The following is a 12,966-nucleotide window of genomic DNA, read 5'->3' on the forward strand; positions in this document are numbered from 1 at the left end:
CTTTTGGCCCCCAAATGATTAAATATGCACTTGACATACACACCTTTGGTTGAAATTCCCCCCCAATGAGATGTACAGTGCTATAAAAATGTAAAAAAAAATAGGATAATGATCCAAGGCATAATGATCAATCATGTTTTCCACAATATAACTATACCACGTCACTTAATCACCCAATCTATCTCTGTAACAGTGAACTGATTATTATGCTCCATTCAAATGAATGATCCCTCCATGTTACGAAAGACATCGTATTACATGTTATTTGAATAATAGGAATACTGCAATACATTGGAATCAGAAAGGCGTCGCACATACTTGAAGTTGGAAGGCATCTGATTCTGTGCTCTGCTCCTTGCATGATGCGTGTGCCCTTGGTTACCTAGTAACTCTCCTCTCCGGCTCCAATTGGCGCTCCGGAGAAAGCAGCGGGGTCGCGCCGCGCGTTCTCGCCAGGCTCGCGTTGAGCCCGGAGTTGGTGGGGGGGAAAGCGTCCACTCCAGAGGCAGGCGGACTGAAACAGGGGAGCTCTCCCGCCGGAAACAACTCCCACACTTGGAGCCACCTTTTCAAAAAAAAAAAAAAAAAAAAAAAAACAACAACGAGAGAACGGAATGAGACTTGCTGCACCGGAGATTTATTTCACAAAGAATTTTAAAAAAAAAAAAGGACATTTTGGGGGATTTGGAGTATACCAACGTAATTTGCTTTCCATTTCTTTCTCGTAAAGACAAAACGCCCGGTAATGGGGGGATTTACGTCTGGATTGTGCAGGTGAGACATTTCATGACACTCAAACATGAGCGGCGTGCACACTGTTTGTCTTCATTATTTGAGGAGAAAAGGAGCCCAAGTGATGTGTTTGCGACGCATTTTACTTTCCAAAGCCATTCTTGGGTAGCAACGCGCTGCCCCAACCTAAGATGCATGCAGTCCTTTTTTTTTTACCCCACACTCGGGCACATATGACGTGTTGTAGCAAATGCTAAGAAAAAAATCCGGCCAATACTGCAGCGTGCCGGGATGTATGCATTCGTTGTCCCCTTTGCGAACACTTGTTACTTCAAAAAAAAAAAAAAAAACGCACAATGTGTGTGCGTGATGGAGGAGTGACGCACGAGCCCCCCCCCCACACACACACAAATGACTGCAGCCACATGAAATAAGCAACCAAGTTTAACACACAAAGCCACGGCATCGGGTTAAAATAATGCCATCGGTTTTTGCATCTTTGTCTTTGCGTGCCGGTTTCCATTAAGCATTTATTTTTGTTTGCTGACAATTTTAATCAGCGTGAATAGGTTTCACGTTCAAGCTTCCTGCTTAGTTTGGTGGTACATAAATAGCCTGCTCAATTCACATGCCTATTGAAATGCATGTGGGATCTGATTATTTAGAGATAATCTGGCCCTGTGAGTTGGAATGAATATATTTTAAATTTATGTGGGGGGAATCGGTCTATTATTATTTATACTCTCATCACTGGAATCCTCTGAAACAATGATGCCCAGTGTCGCATGCATTAAATCGTTCACTTTTTGCAATTCTTAAGTTCATTCCTGCCAATAAAAGAGAGAGAGAGAGAGAGAGAGAGAGAGAGACAGGGCCACGTTGCTGAGAATAGACTAGAAGAAGAAGCTGATGCAAGTTTAAAGGCAGCGTGATGCTGCAGGCTGCATATGTCTGTCTACTTTCTTCGTGTGGGAGAAGCCTGGACACAGCAAGCTCAGTCTGCGGAAGCAATGGCACACGCACACACACACACACACACACACACACACACACACACACACAGACACACACACACACACACACACACACACACACACACACACAAACACAAATAATAGAACTGGTAGAAATGAGTTCCAAACCGGAAATGAGAGAATGAAAATGTCAAATGGTCTCTGTCGTTGTGTTTTACTTCAATGAGCAAATGTGTCTCCAAAACAAAAGTACGCCAGCCTATTCGATTAGACCCGACTCTATTTTTATTAATATGGATTGGCATTTGAACATTTTCCTTGATAAACTATGTGGAATATTCATGATAAGCAATCCATTGTTATTTTTGTATTGTTTTTAGACTAATATAAAATACCAAGGAGTAATACTGTAGAAAAATTGCTTTAAACAACACGGAATGCATCACAAAACTGTTTAAATAAAAGCCTCTCGCTATGAAACATAACTGCCACCAAAAAAATATCTATGGTAATTATTAATACTTCTGGTAACACCCACTTGGTGAAATCGTTTTTTGCTGTGTTACACTGTGGGTTCACACTGTTCTATGGTTATTATCACACTTCTTCACTTGCCGTCACTGCTTCCCTTCTTTTGAGGCTTCACAAAAGAACACTCGGGAGAAGGAAAGCACGCTGGTGTTAATTTGTTAGATTTTCGCAAGATTTGCTGACGTCGTGCACAATGGTGGCTTGAACTCGTGTTTGACTTTGGAGGTCCAACTCTAATGAGGAAAGATGGCATTTGGAACCAAATTGTTTTCATTCATATTGTCTGAATGTTTTTTTTTTTTAATATTAGGATTATTATATTTTCTCTCTGGTCATTTTTTTCTCAGTGTTGGTTTGCAATACAAGCTATTCCCCATTGTCCACATGACCTTTACATTCTTTGATGTTGAATCTAGTATTTAAAAAAAAAATCTGTGAGCTTCATAAACAGTGTGGCAAACGAGGCAATCTTTTGTAAAGCTGTTGTCAGATAATCACCAGGGACAGTGTCCGTGGGGTGTGTTCATTTTCCAGACAGATTGTCCTCCACTGGACTGGCGGGGCAGGGCAACCGAGCAGCGGCTGACGCTTTATCACTGACGTGGGGGCGCGCACTCAAATACGTTTCATAGTGCAAGTTCAAAGTGCGACACTTGTTTACACGAGTCTCCACAAGGAAAACCCCAGTGAAGCTCGGTCTGCTGCAAAGGTCAGCTTGGCCTAATTCTTACCTTAGCACTTGGTCTTGGCCAGATGTGACATCACTGAGCCACGATGGGTCTCCGGCCTCATGCATTTCTGTTTCAGTTTGACGCATTATCGTTCGCCAGGCCGTGTGTCTGGAAAGGATGGCTTTTGAGCAAGTTGTGCGGATGCTGTGGTGCAGATCTGCAAGTGAGATGGAGGGTGCTTGGGGTGGGGCAAGGCTATTTTTGGGTTCCAGTATTCTTCATTCTGTTTGACATGTTGTCTTGAGGATACAAAGGAGGAAATTGATTCTTTTCCAAATGCATACTTCTGTTTGTAAATATGTATGCAAATCATTCTTTTGAGACCACCCGTCCCTTCTTATTAACATTACATAACAATGTAACACTGTAATTGAAGTAAAAGGCATATAGTTACACTCCCCTCTAAAAGTATTGAGACAGTAAGCCCTTTAGTTTAGCTTTAGAATGAAAACATTTAGATTTCACTTTAAAAGATAAATGAGACCAGAGAGCAATAAAAAAAATACTGGAAAAAAACTTAAAATACAGTGGAATTAAAAAAAGTAAAAAGTATGATCTGTAGCGTGACCTGGCTAGTATTAAACGTTCCATTTCTTTCCCCTTCAGGTCTGTTGTTTTAGAAGTATGATTTTGTCATTATTTGGCTGAATGAGGATGGATATCACAACTGTTTGAATGTATCATTCCTGGGTTCAATCCCGGACCCGCCTGTGTGGAGTTTTCATGGTGTCCCCGTGCCTGCGTGGGTTTTCTCCATGCACTCCGGTTTCCTCCCACATCCCAAAAACATCCAACATTAATAGGTCACTCTAAATTGCCCGTAGGTGTGATTGCGAATGTGGCTGTTTGTCTTTATGTGGCCTGCGATTGGCTGGCAACCAGTTCAGGGTGGACCCCGCCTCCTGCCCGATGACAACTGGGATAGGCTCCAGCACTCCCCACGACCCTTGTGAGGATAAGCGGCTAAGAAAAAGGATTGGTGGATGGATGATGATCAGAAATAATATAGCTTTAAATTGGCTGACAAAATGTTTCTGTAGAGTTCAGAATTTTCTTGGCTGCTGACAGCATGTGTCAAACACGCAATAAAGATTAGCGAGCCTTCTTCTAGAGGAAGCCAAGCAAGTCCAAGCACTGACATTACCTCCACTGAGTCTCACAGATCACTTGGGTTTTTAAGATGATGAGCAGTCTCTGCTTTGAAATGGAAAATCTTCGCCTTGCTTATGAGTGTGCACATATTCTGCTGTAGTTGCTATACAAGAAGTAGATTGTGATCCCTTCACTCCTGCCCTCTGGATTTTTGTTGCTGATGTCACTGATAATTTTTTTGGGTCTTTGTTACAGCCCTCAATATTTATCTCATCAATTACTGTTGTTTCTGTTATCCACCCTTGCAACATTTGCTTCTACCAGTGGTTTATTTTTTCTTCATCAAATTCCAAGGGACTTTATTGGCTACAGTCGATGTTTTTGCAATGGCTATGATTGATTCTCCATCTCTCAGCTTCACATTTGCTTTCTACTGTTTGTGTTGGTGTCATTTCTAACCAGTAGGAATGTATGCAAAAGTGAAGCCTAAATATATAATGAAGCTGACACATTCAGCGTGATTTGACGTCACTGACGTGTGAGGTAGTCACGTTTGAGCCACAGACAACTTGGGATATACGTAATCCTATTTCGTTGTTCTGCTGGTTTGGATTCTGCAACATACTGTTTCATAATTAATCATTGAAATCCATTTATCATTTCCAAAGAGTTCACATCTACATTGTCCCGCCCCCCAAAAAAATCCACCCCAAATATAGCTTGCCGGTGAACCTAATGTTGTGTCATTTGGCAAGAAGATGGAGAGTAGCAGAAGAGACTTTGTTGTACTAGCAAAATGGTTTTGGAACAAAAATGGCCCTCAGCTCTGCTCCACATAACATATTTAACAGATATTATACATTGTTCATTGCCCAAAAACATTTCCCCTGACTAACATGTTTCCCTGCCAATGACCAGTGTCTGCTTAGCAAATGTTTTTTTGGACATTGCCTGCTCTACATCCAACTATAAAGCAGATGTCACACAGTATGTCAAAGCCTCCTGTTGGCCAGAAGTTATCATACACAGTATTTGATCAAATCAGACAATTAGACATTCGTGATGTAATAAGTGGAGCTATTTTTTGGTTGTTTTCCCTTTTTGAGTTTTAAAAAATGCATCAGCAAGATGTGGTGCTGAAACACAAACATGACAGTAGCAGAAGGAAAGCCTTTATACAAGCATTAAGTGGAACACGGCATAGTTTTTATTCATAAGTGACCCCTTATTTCATTTCATGCCATATGGGAATAAACTTGATGCTGAATTCTGATCCCTTGTGATCTACCTCTTGAACAATTAATTGATCAGTCTCTCAGTAGTTGGACTAGACGGCATAAATCACAAATCTTCACCGTACCAAACATATTTTGGACAATTTTAAGCTTCCATACAATTTCTGGAAACACTTTGATGATTAGATTTTGTTATCCCCCTGGCAGTGCCCCAGTGCACTTCAAGATCATTTATGGTTGGAAGATGAAAATATGTGTTGTGGAGTAGCCCAGTCAAAGTCCTGACCTCAACCTCATTGAGATTCTGTGGCATGAACCTCAAGAGAGTTGTGCACGTCTAATCTGCAACCCCGGGAACCATTTAGTTGAGGTTATCGCTGACAAAGGAGGGTCAACCAGCTTTTAAAATCACTTGCTTTTCCTCCCTGTCCTGTGAATCTCCATGTTATCTTACAATATTATGAAAATATTAGTTTAAGCAGGCTGTTTGTTCCTGTGATTTAGATAATCATTGCTCTTAATTTTTATGCAAAACTGAAAGAAATTCCAAAAGGTTGATATACATTTTACCCCCACAGTACGTGGAATGGCCATGTGTACCAATATTTTTGTGACATATAATTTCACTGGACTTTGTAATGTGTGTGTGGGTCGCGGAGGTGACCCCCCGTTTTTTTTTTTATCCCTGTTATTCCAGTTGCCATTTGTTTCGCTAAATCCAGCCTGAAAATGTGGACAAGGGACAGCAAATCCACTAAGATGATGCACATGAACACAACCACGGAGGTTAAAGTTAATGTGGCGTTGTGGCTCTGTCAATTCACCAACTTCTTGTCCTGTCAAGCAATTGTTGGGCCCCGCTTCTCTCGTGTTTATTTTCTTAACATGGAGCGAATATTGTGGGGATCTAGCAGGACACACAGGCCAAAGCCCGTCTAATTCATGGGATAAATTGGTGGAGATAAGACGTGTGTCGGTACCTCCATCCTACCATAGATCCCCTGGGGCTTGCTCTTAAGGAGCTTAGTAAAAGACTGTCCTCTGAAGACATGACATGGAACTGGCTAAATGGACGGCGTTGGCGTGTCTTCCATCAACCGAATATTCTTATATGGGTCACCGCCGCTGAGCGTGATCCCATTCAGTTTATTTATTCTTTGTTGTGATTTAAGAGTTGTCAGAACTGCGGGGTATGCACAAAGGACGCATGGTATATTACTGAGGCTTTAATACATCACTAAATTGACCAAACAACCCACTCATAAGAGCACAATGTGTAAGACAATGAGTACCGGATCAATAATAAATGCTGGTTCACTCGTAGTAATGGAACAAGGAAGAGCTCCCCTCGGGTCACTGGGTCACACACACTTGGGAAACAATTAGTGGCTTCCTCTTTTGCTGCAATTCATTTCCTCCTCTTTTCTTTCCAGTTTCATGCTTCCCTCCCCCCCACCCCTTAATTTTTCTCTCTGGGGTCCCGCAGCATGTTGGCGCTGCTGTTGAGAAATTATAGAAACTAGGAGACGTGTCATATCCATCGAGAGCCAGAAAAGGCGACGTCAGGTCCTGGTGATGCATGTGTAGCCATGTGAAGCGGTGAAGCGTGGTGACAGATAGGACACCAGACTTGCGGGTGTGCGTTAACCTCATAATGCTGACAGATTACAGATTTAAATATTTTAAATCTCACATGGTGCTGGTGATGAGGAGTGGGGAAATGGCTGCAGTAATGCCGGAGATTAATAGAGATCTTTCCACAGTCTCCCACACTGACGCAAGCTCTTCACTGCCAATGGTGGACCAACATTAAAAAAATCAAACCACAATATTATCTTGAACGACATGCACTTTTGTAGTCTCGTATTTTACCAGTCTTTTCTCAACCCAACTAACGGAAAGGAAAATGTTTATTTTCTTCTCTCACAAGCTCCCTGTACAGTTGTGTTTTGGATGAAATTTTGTCAACAAATTAGCAGCAGTACAACATCATCTTGCTTCATCAACATAAAACTTTGCTTACACCACTCTTAACAAACACGAAAGGTGATCAAGCATCAACTAAATCAAATGATTTTATACTTATATTGTCATCCGTATTGTACTGATAGAATACTACCCAAAAGACAGCAAGACTGTTATTTTACCAAAGAGAATTTAGCAGTGCCATAAAGCACGTTATTTATTTTGCAAATACTGGATTTTGCTTTACTTTAAAATGAGTTACATTAAAACAGAATTTCAGAATTTTCATATGAAAAATTCAGCTTTTTAAGTTCACACCCAAAAAAGTAAAAAACTGTTCTTATTTTGGATGAAATTATACTAAAGAACAGAATGTAGCTGTACTCTCCAATGAAATGCAGATAACACAATATGTTATGAGTGTGAAGTATTTTTTTTAACCACAGAATAGAAATTATCGATTATGTTATTTCTCAGGGCGTGCTCGTGTTTCATTCGACATTAGGGTGTCTCTTTCGTGAATATACAATCTCCATATATCATTTGTTAAAGTAAGCTTTCCATAGCCTCTGAATCAGTATTTAGGCCTGCTACACTTAATAATAACACAAAAACATCTTGGCAAAAATGTGATTTTGTTGTACGTTGTAGTTAAAGGAAGTGCAATACTTCAACACTTTTGTTGTCGTTGTTTTATTTTATTCTTTGGCCACCGGGGGAACCTGCTGAACAAATAAAAATATATGTGTGGTATAAAAGTGCGAGAGTGTGACAGCTCAATCATTGTTGCCTCACATAAAAGGACTTGCAGTTTACACAGCACTGAGTCATTCACAGGTTTGTTTAACCTTAAATGTTCACTGCTTTCTGTCAGGCTGATCTCAATGAAGTGTAATGTCTGCATAGCGCCACATAGAAATTTTACAGGCCATATTCCCTCATGCAATACTCAGGACAGGTCTGAGGGGTTTAACGTCTCTTCTGTTTTGCCAACGCTCGCTCTCCTGTGCAACACGTACATTGGCAGCATTCCGAGTTCCAAAAAAGAAAAAAAAAACTTCCCATTTTTGATGATTCCGTTTGTCCCTGGCCCTAACCTGTTTCCCAATTAACAAATAGAAATTATTGTTAAAATACAAAGGATGAGGATAAGAAGTATTTTTTTGACCTGGGCTCACTCAGACATCATGCAAGTAATATTCTATGCAAATCCCTAAATGTTGGAAAGTCAAACTTTGGCACAGAAGCGCAGTTGCTGTTTCTTGTAAAACGCTCCGACGCGCTTTAAAATTCACCAAAACATCAATTTCTACGACGGAAAGCCCATGACGACATACAAGTTAGATAGAGACAAGAACAGGCTTGATCTGACGGATGGAGGTTATGTTGTTTTAGTCTGAAGTAATCTCAAGAGAAATCCTGAATTAAGCACTCAATTCATAATTCTCCTGATGGCACCAGATTTTACGATGTGAAGGCTTCTTAAATGCCCTCCCATGACACTGTAAACCCTCAACCTTAATGGTAAACCTGCTTTGGGATCGGTTTATTCCGACGCTTAGACGTAGACCTCCTCCTCCTCACAGCGTTCTATTTTTATCACTGCAGTCTTGACGATAGCTTCCTAATAGCTTCTGAGGACAGTTAAAGTCCTCTATCAAGCTTAGAGCCAATCCAATATGTCTTTATTCCACCCTTCACAATTGTATTTGAATTATACCACGTTATCTGCTACGTAAAAACGGGTCTCAAGAAATGGAATTGATTCATCCAATCAAATGGAATGTCATTTTCTGTGTCTTGTACTTTTAAATATTCTGCCACACAGCAAACGAAGTGGTAAAAGCCACACAGAATCGAGTTTATTTGACCTAATACATTGTGTTCACTGCGGCTCATTAGGTTGATACAGATCCCGATTCACCTGGAAATCTGGGTCATTACAGAAATAGCGTATGGCTTACTCTCCCGAGATGGGAGCTCTGATGAATTGGTGGCTGTAGGTCACGATGACAATGGTTTGAGTAAAAGTACAGCCTGACAGTTTGATGAGCCTCGTGGCAACTTCGGAAAGTTCACTTTTTTGGAGAGTTTGGCCTATGTGGGCGAACTCATAAGGCTAAAGGGATCCTCAAGGCACTTTAACTGATCCTTTAAGTAGCCCAGATTTGAGTGGTTTCGCAACAATGGCCAAAAGGCGTGCAGCAAAATCTGTAATCTTGTAAAATATGCAGAGTGCCATAATTGTGTAGGATGTACTCGAAAACATGTGACATTAATTCACCTTGAGTCTTGTCAAACTTGGAAAGTCTCTCGTGTACCGTTATTGTGACTCTTGAGGGATTACAACCTGAAGGTGAATTTGCCAAGATCAACTTGAGGGTTTTAAGCTTTTTCCGGGGCTTCTGTGCCCTCTTTGAGTATGAGCGGAGTCAGGTGTTGAATGATATAATGGTGATGGGCAGGTCAGTCCTGAATCTGAAGAGGAAAATGATATGGTGGGGGGGCACACGTGGTTCTGCGAGTGTGGCGGGAATGGAGAGCGTATCAGAGAAGATAGAGAAAAAAAAAGATGAGTTTAAAACAAAACAAGAGGAAAGTGATTAGGTTGGAAAAGGATTTGCTTTCTGACAAGTTAACTCTGCTCCGGGAAAACGACAGTCCAAACAAAATATTGCGCATTTGTTTTATTCGTTCTAAGGACAGCTTTAGTGCATATTCAGTACAAACAGCAAGCAGCAGATACGACAGAACAGTATGCTGAAGTTTGCGGGGATTTTGATTGAGCCCTCTCTCGTCGCCATTTTGGAACACACTAAATGATTCAACATTTTTTGACACCCCAGAATTTGCAGCCATTCTAATCTTTTATTCTCTTTAATCACTCCAGTCTAAACCTGCTGCACACACATTTCAAACTCTATACAACCCCCAACTCCAAAGCAAACAGTAACAATTACTGTTGGAGCCTTTTGGTTGCCTGGCACACAGTAATATGTTAACTAATGAGATGTTTGCTGTTGCTTCTTGAAGAATAATAAGATGTTATTAAACTTGTATTCTCGAACTTCGTTTTGCTTAGGACATTTAAATGAAAGCGCTTTTTCCCCCCCTTCATTTATCAGACAAATGCAACCAAGCTTGACCATTCTCTAAAAAAAAAAAAAAAAAAAGCACCGGAAGCCAAGTCATTAACCAGCGAGCACATTCACACTCTTTAGTCTCCTCTAGGTTGATTTTAATGATACCCATGGGATTTACTCAGTAGATCAATGATCAGTGTGTAAAAAGAATTCAGAAGTGACCTAATAAGCCATATCTTTGCCTTTGTTCCCCACAGTGCGTTTTAAAAGGCGACATTCGGAGGCTCGACTGAGAGAACCTTATCACAAAAGGCGCTGGAAATGTGACATATTTCCTCGGGAATAATTGTGTTTTGTGCCTCCGTGGCCCACTTTTTTTTTTCACGTTCATGCTTTTGCTGGATACGCATGATAAAGAGCTGCATCACATATAAAGGTCTGTCGTTGAATTCAAACGTCCTGAACAGAAAACATGAGTGCAAAATACGCTCGATCTTGTGCACCACGTGTAATAAATTGGGGTTCAATACGAATGCTCGGTTTCCCTTTTAATCCAAGATTCATACCCAATCCCACGCAAAACTAAATCCAGCTGGAAATAAAAAGCAACAGCATAACAGTAGAGCATGCACAGTGGTGAATGTTTGAATGGAGGATATTCGTGTAATCTTGGGGCAACAGGGCTGAATCCAGAGCCGCTGTTGCAGAGAGATGACCAAGGACAGTAGTGTACTCAATCCCAACTAGAGGAGGAAAGTAAAGACAAACAATGTTGCAGCGAAACAATGGCCAACCCATTTATCTGAGCATCCCACACAACCCTTGGCCCAGATTTATAGCTGTGGGCATCCTGAGCTACCAAATCTTTTGGCAGCTTCTGACAGAGTTATTGATAAGAAAAGCAAGAATCTCACCAAGGAATTCCAAGCTCATCCTAAAACACGAGCAGGCCCGCAGTACAGTTGTAGTAGTACACCAAGGGCTTATGATATACAACATAATGCGCCATGATCACGCTGTAAATTGGGAGACATTGTTCCTCATTGATTTTGCTCTTTCCCTGAAGTAATCTAGCACGTATTTCATGGTAAGTGGCGCTACAGGTTTATGGATCGTTGGACAAAGCCCCCTCTTTTGATGAGCATGTGTTGCCTCCGGAGACGCAACCCAGCCGTTATTCTATCAGGAGTAAAATGCCTGTTTGAAAACAAATACAAAACAGGCCCACTCTAATCATTATACATATAGAACTTAATCCAGCACAGAGGAGACGCCTCTGTTCGGCTAAAAACCTTTTCTTTCTATCGATCAAATATTGATTCCTTTTGTGGCGGATGTTTGCATAGTGAATGGCAGAAATTAATATTTGCTGGAACAGCTACACTCGAAGGTTACGTGATTACAGTTGAAAAAAAAGATGACTAAAAGAGCATCAGCTGTAATTGTAATTGGTATTTTTTTCTTCGCTGAAAATCCATCCCATTATGAACATGCTCTGGATAAAAAGATATGTGTACCCGCAAAGGGATCATTTTCTTTAAATTATGTGATCCATCAACTAATAAACCAAGAACATGCACACACCACTATTTAGCACTACATACCCTGTTTACATCAGGGCAAATATTTATAATAAGTAACATGATTCTGGCTCTGAGGGCTTTGCGTTTAGTGTCAATGAAAAATAAGGGGAAGCCTTGTAGCCACATTAATTTTTACAGCCAAAATGTAGGCACTTTTATAATTTTGTTTGCTGCTTTGCACATGCTCCAGGGCTCTTCAGTGAGAAAACAACAATGGCCTCGTTGTTCTGTCTCTTCTGCATTCATGACTGGTAAAAGGAACACTCTTTCCTCCGCAAGCGCCTGCAACTCGCTCTTGTATCTGCACAGCTTGGGTGCCGAAACACAGTTTGCAAAGTGCCAACATTTAAGGCATAGTTTGGATGTCAGCGTATGAATGAATAAATAATATGCCCTAAAGTTGCAATGTTCAAGCCGGATGTGATCCAATGTGACTTTTCGTTCAAGCCAGTTAACTCACAGATGTTGGAGCAATACCCTAATTTCCCTTCTTTTTTTTTTTTTAAAGAACCCCCCACCCCCCATCCACCCCCAGTCTCCAAAAAGTAGTTTGAATGTGTCTAAAAGGAAGTAATTTAGCTGCAACAAATTATTTGTGGTAACATTTTAATATCTAGTTATGTATCAAGTCCATTTATGGATGTGTGAAAAGAAATTTTACAAATTCTTACAGGGTGTTTTTGCAGTACGAGCATCTCTGGAATTTGATTTTTCTGTCCTCGACTCATTTAATTTCTCTTATTAGAAAGTGTAACTAAGGAGGTTGGATGTTTTCAGTCTGCTTCTTGGCATCTTTATGACAGTATTCGCCGGTAAAAATGATTAATTTACACACCAGAGCAGTTGTTTTTCTTGTGCTCCCCCCCATAAAAATACGGCATTAAGTGGTGATAACATTATTTAATTTCTGCTTTTCCCTATGGCTATGATTCTACTTAATAAAAAAAATATATATCAAAATAATTATCCCCCGTGCTCAATCAGAAAAAGTGCACAGCTCTGTGCTTCTCTGGCTGCGCAGATTCTCCTGTGCACTAAAG

General features: G+C 40.7%; 1 protein-coding gene across 2 annotated transcripts in view; it reads left to right on the forward strand.

The window, feature by feature from the left end:
* The first annotated feature begins 388 nt into the window (after positions 1–388).
* Positions 389–12,966, forward strand: part of LOC133508867 (neuroligin-3-like) — a 182,315-nt gene continuing 169,737 nt past the window's right edge. For both annotated transcript variants that reach the window (XM_061835373.1, XM_061835374.1), the window contains exon 1: positions 389–774. The gene's annotated coding sequence lies outside the window, so the exon portion shown is untranslated. The remainder of the gene's footprint in view (positions 775–12,966) is intronic.

This window comes from Syngnathoides biaculeatus, chromosome 11, assembly GCF_019802595.1.
Source record: "Syngnathoides biaculeatus isolate LvHL_M chromosome 11, ASM1980259v1, whole genome shotgun sequence".
In the NCBI taxonomy this organism is placed as follows: Eukaryota; Metazoa; Chordata; class Actinopteri; order Syngnathiformes; family Syngnathidae; genus Syngnathoides; species Syngnathoides biaculeatus.